The sequence below is a fragment of the Staurois parvus genome, unplaced genomic scaffold (genome assembly GCF_062004578.1).
Source record: "Staurois parvus isolate SC_StPar_1 unplaced genomic scaffold, SC_StPar_1.0 ptg000525l, whole genome shotgun sequence".
Lineage (NCBI taxonomy): Eukaryota > Metazoa > Chordata > Amphibia > Anura > Ranidae > Staurois > Staurois parvus.
In genome coordinates this window covers 8,270,736-8,276,883 of record NW_028318321.1, presented here as the reverse complement: position 1 = coordinate 8,276,883, position 6,148 = coordinate 8,270,736, and positions in this window count along the sequence as shown.

The following is a 6,148-nucleotide window of genomic DNA, read 5'->3' as shown; positions in this document are numbered from 1 at the left end:
ATGTGGATTTACAAAGTAATTACTTTAAAGTGATTATGTCCCATGTGAGACAAATTGAACTGACCCCACCTAGAGGGGGAGCTGCCAAATACTTCCACAAGTGAGTAGTAATACTTGGAAGCCTGTCATTTCAGAGATTTATTCACAATTTTACATCCTCTATCATTTGGAATATTGTAAATAGGTGCCAAAATGTTTCTACTGCTAGTTCTTCCATTATAGCATTTATTATGTCATTAATATAATATTTATCACCATGATATATACAAATGCTTGACAGTCGGATGTCAAGATGTGACGGGCTGGTGGCAGTGGTGTGTGTGGGGCACAACTGGATGGACTGTTGTCTTTTTTGAGCCAGACTAACTATGTAACAATGTAACATGTTTAATGAATAACAAAAAAAAACAGATACCAACCTACTGTGCCTCCAAAGTATTTCTACCATCCAAATATGTGTTATGGTGTAGTTACCCTATTGTCTGTCATTTTCCTTCTAAAGTTCCCAAAATTACTTTACAGTTTTTGGTCATTTTCAAAGACCCTCCTACTATTTCTCATGTAAAGTTGATATTTGAGAGGGGGTGTTGTGGTGTGAATCTTATAATAATCTTTATCTATGGATCAGTCTAGCAGGCACTTCTGTAAAAACAAATGGCTATTTTCAATGTTTTTCTTGGTTTGTATGTGACCTTTAAAAGACCAATTAATCCAAATCACATATTGACTCAATGCTGTTTTAATCAGAATGTAATGAATAAACTTATGTAGATTCATAAAAATGTTCCAATATTTAAAAAAGGCTGAGATATGGAAATACTTCAGTGAACCTTCATGGGGTTGTTTTAATAAAAAGATTTCTGCTAGGACAGACTGAAGTGAATTCCGTTAGTGAATTAAATCCATTGGCATCTTAATAGCCATTTTAGGGCAAGGTGAGTCCTAAGGCCCCCATAAACTGTTCAAATTTTGGCCAATTAATGCTGAACTGGCTGCAAAATTAGACATGGGCAGCCCTGCAAGTAACAACTGGCTCAATAAAAGTCAATTTCAAAATTGACTGAGTTTGGTGGAAAATTATTGGCCAAATAGCAATTGCATAATATGCAGTCACTGTTCAGGAGAAATAGCTGATTCTTCCATTCATGCTGTTTAGCTTGGATGGGAGACTCATTTGATTTTCTCTTGTTCAGCCTGAGAGTTGAGTATGAGAAGTTCTGTGTTATCAGGAACATTTAGTCTCGTAATACAGTTAACTCATAACATTAGATTCTAATATTCGCTACATTTGTTTCAAAGCTGTCATAAAGTTTGACTGGTAGAATCATTTTTTCAATAACATTGTGTTTAAGATGTAGTGGTCGTACATCTCCGGGTGCAATCACCAGGAAAGATATACAAATAATTGAATAACATGTAGATGCCTTTATTTTTTGTTAGAATGCAAATCTTTTAGCATGAGTAGCACTTTCTTTTCTCAATTAATATTTGTGTTTTTATATGTAGATGCTTACCAGGTTTCTAATTGATCTTTTGTACAGATCTTTCATACATAACATTGGTCCTGACTTATCAGGCTGTAATGCAACTTGAAAAAGAAGTTTAGGGTGGGGTTTTCTAAAATGACATTTAATGCACAATAAAATAGAATAAAAGGCACTAAAGGGTGCCTTAAAGAGCAACTGTAGGGTTTTTTTTGTTTTTATTTTTGGATCTTACTACACTGGGTGGTGGGAAAGGTTCAGTGCCAAAGACAATTACTCCATAAATAACTTACAATGAGGTTTCTTTTTCTTCTGCTGAAAAGGTTTCTGGATCTTTTTCCGTCCACATTACTTTTGGGGCCATATTTACTAGAACGTTTTTCTGATCTCCAGCCTCGCCCTTTGATGATATTGTGGCATAACATGCACATATGGAGTGAAAACTAAAAGAGAAGCTTGTTCTGTACATTGTATACTGTGAGTGGTAAACTATACACAAGCTATACACTGAGCAAAGAACACACGCTATGTGATGGCCAAAATCTTGAGAGATTGTGTCTAAATGCTAGAGAGTTTTGTAGAATTTTTACATCATCCCGGCATTTAGAACTAATGGCCCTATTTCAGCAATACCCAATCTGAAGCACATGCATAAAACTGCTGGGACCCAAAATCATTACAATACAAACCAGATGATGGACAAAAAAAAACAGCTTACCTATGTAAATACCAGGATTCCTAAAGTGTTACCAAACCCAGGACCCTGTGTCCACTATATCTGGTTTCCCATGGTACACACAACATGGAAGTTCAATTATTTTAGTAAATATAAACTGCTAAATACCTTCCCTCATCAGCAGTTAAAGCAGTCTTGTGACTTCTATCAGTGTCAAACAGAGCACATGTTAAAGCTTGTAGGAGGAGTTTTCATTCTGCTCTAGGAGAATGCAGGACCCCTGACCTCTGTCTGGACAGTGCTGATTGGCCCTATGCTGACCACATGCACTCTCCCAAGAAGGAAAAAAAACTCTAGCAATACGCACCAAACTGAGCATGTGCAGAATGACTCCACAGGATATGTCTTATCAGGAGGCAAGGATGCTTTACTGCATATATAAAATTGATCTTACTGTTGTGGGTTTAGTAACGCTTTATGCATGATTTCTGCAACACTTATTTTTGACTAAAGTTTAGCTTTAAGTGCTATTGCAGCTTGGTGGGTCAAAGCCATTGTTACATATACAGTTGCAATTTCCTCCCCAAAAAATCCAATATTCTCAAAATACACATGCATCAGTGTCAGGTAATATTGAAACAACACTTCTGTGTAGAGTAAATATGCCTGGGTAATGTGTACACACCCAGGGGCTGACTGACAACTCATGGGGCCCCCGGCAATAGGGGTTAATGGGGCCCCTGTGTCCTTGCCAAAACTCAAAAAATCCCATGAAAAAGGTACCAGGGGCATCTCATGGGGCCCCCTACTGACCCCAGGCCCTCGGGCAGTGGCCGAGTTTCCAAATGGTCAGTCCGCCCCTGTACACACCCTCTATCTTAGAATGGAAAATAGACATACAAAAGTGATCCTAAAATTCCACCTCTACTGGTTGATTTTTTCTGCCAACAGTTGTCTGAAAAAAAGATTGTTCATAAAAGAATGTTAAGATCTCACAGTCCCCTTTCAGAATTAATCCCTTGGTGCCGGCGCCTCCAAGCCCTTTAAATGGTTTGTGCAGCCAGGAGGTGGGGAGAGGTTTAAGGTCATGTGACTGCTGTGATTAGCTGTCACAGCGGTCGCATGATCAGAAAGCTCCCGATCGCAAATAGCGATTGGGACCTTTCCATGAGAAGTCGGTAAATGTGCAGGGACATGTTTGTTTATTGGTTACACAAATATGCGGCCTCTCTGCATCATGAACCAAGAGGCCGCATATTTGTGTACTGTTAGCGTCAAGGAGTTAAAAAATATGTAAAATCAATATTTCATATTCCTGATATGTGCCAGCTATACCACATACTTGTATGAGAAAGTATCCTGTCCTCTTTGTATTGCTTCCTGTTCCTGCCATTCCCTGTTTCCTATTAAAACCTGATCTAGCCTTGAGAACACAGTGTGGTCAGTTCTCTAGCTGTGCTGAGAACTCAGTCTGCTTTCCTCCAATGATTATACTTGTCCTGACAGACCCCCCCTCCTTACCCGCACAGCCATTCACTGGGAAGACCAGTGTACTGTTGCCCCACCTCTTTGAGCTACTTATGCAGCTGCGAACAGAGGGTATGTTATCCAGGGATGTTGAATTCATATCGTCTGATGCCCGGGACATGTAGTTTTGGGCGCTGGGCAGGTCATTCTTTGTTACCTGTCAGGTGGAAGCATTCAGGTGGCAGCGCTGCCACTGATTGCTTCCACACAGTATCAACCCCTCCCCCCCGTGAGGTCTCCCAGGCTCCACTTGCTCATCTGCGGGCCCGGGACTGGCTCACAGCCATCAGCTACAGGAGAGGGAGGAAAGCGGACACGTCTGCTCCCCTCCCCTTCTTGTCCTGACCTGGAAGTGATAATGTAACTTATGATGTTACGGCCGGGTCCCCATTGAGAGATTTCTGGCCATGGAGGCTGGGAAAGAATGAATGTAATGCGGTGCGATGTGCACTGCATTACATTCAGGGGAAACATCCATGGTCTCAATAAAGAGAACCTGTCACCAAAAATCATCACATAGGGAACTTTGTCCCCTGAGTGATTGAAAAAAAAAGTTTTCTTTATTGTAAAAAATTAAAGTTACACCCAAGCACATAACATCCCCCCCATAAAAATTGTGCCCCCCCCCACATATACGCACGTAAAAACATAAAAGCACATGCTGAGGAAAGCCCATACATGAAAACGTTGATTGCAATACACATGTCACATATCGCCATGCAAGCGAGAATGAGAACAATAATTCTAGCAGCAGACCTCCTATGTAATGCTAAACTGATGACCTATAAGGAGCTTTAAAAGTGTCACCTATAGAAAATATAGGGTACTGAAGTTTGTCACCATTTCTTGAGTGCACACAAATTTAAGGTTTGACATGTTGGATATCTATTTACTCGGTGTAACCTCATCTTTTATATTTTACAAAAAAATAGGATAATTTATTGCTTTTTTGAGCCCTAAAATTAACTTACTTATATTTTTTACTGAAATTTTGCGGTAATATCATGCAACATAAAAAATTGGAACTACCAATACTTAATTCTCTAGGGTCTCTGCTTTCAGGAAATATATCATGTTTGGGGGTTTTATGTAATCTTCAGGCCTAATATTACTTTTTAATCTTGTGCAAAAAATGCAAAAACGGCCCTGCAGTGAAATGGATAAAGGAGAAGCCCGACACTCTCCTTTCCTGAGGAGCAGCCAAACGGTGCTCATTACACTGCAGAGTCTCTCCCCTCCCTGCTAGTCCCCGGGTGCATTGCTGGAGACAGGGAGGGAGGGGAGGAGGAGATAAACAGCGCAATGTTAAAAATATTACACATTTAAGTCGCCATAAAGCTCCTTTTATTTTTAATAGCCCCTGATATTCCTAAAATCACTTCCGATTTAAATACGGTTTTGGTTAAAATGTCTTTATTTTTTATCTGGACAAGTAGATTGTCATGAGGGACAAGTAGATTGGGGCACCGATTTAGTCCCTGGACAAGTAGTTTTTTCCAAAAATTTCCACACCCTTGTGATCACTTATAAAAAAGGATAAAAAAAGTATTTATAATGTTTTTTTTATATCTATACACAAATGTTTTGCCTTTCATTTCTTTTTTAAACTGTATCAAGGTGAGGGTTTACATATACTTTAACCATTGCAGTATATTGAGGTCTGTGACTCATTGATCCTGATATGCTTCACTGCTGTTCTGTTTGGACTTATCGAACTATCGAATATTGAACATTTTTGTTCTTGTTTTATTCTGCCATGTGTTTATATGTCACAGAGTTATTCCCAAATAGCAATGTTCACATTCAATATTATTTATCGGATGTACAGGCTAGGTAATTTCCTCGCCCCACTTCCCTCACTTAGGCTTTCCCTGATCTCAGGCTGGTATGGCCCAAGGATAGTGAGATTTCCTCACTCCCCTACAACTTCCCGTTGGTCCTCTGTAGTCTATTGTCTGCTTTTTTTCAACTTTTCTTTTTCTACTTTTGCTCTTCACAAAGCAATCTTATTTTTCTGTCCTTTCCCTGGACTCACGCCCTTTCTCCTTTTCCCCTGCCAGGTGGGATTAGCAGACCTTCTCCTAACTCTACTCTCTCCATTGGCCTCCATCAGTAAACTGTTACCTCTCTATTCGAGAGAGAATCACTTGTCCAACAGCAGCACCACTGACTCTTTCCAGGTCAAACTCCACGACTTCCAGCACTGTGATATTCTCAATTCGGATAGCGTCAGTTAATGTTTGTGGCCTTGCCAGCCCAGAGGAATGGAGAATGATACTCATTAACTTCTGTAAGCTGAGAGCTCAGGTGACCTTACTCCAGGAGATGCACATTCCCTCCCACAATATCCCAGTGATGAAAGATCGCCAATTGCCTATATATTTTAATGTGGGGCTCCATGATAGAAAAAAAATGTTAAGATGGTGACAGGGGCGGACTGACAACTCATGGGGCCCCCGGG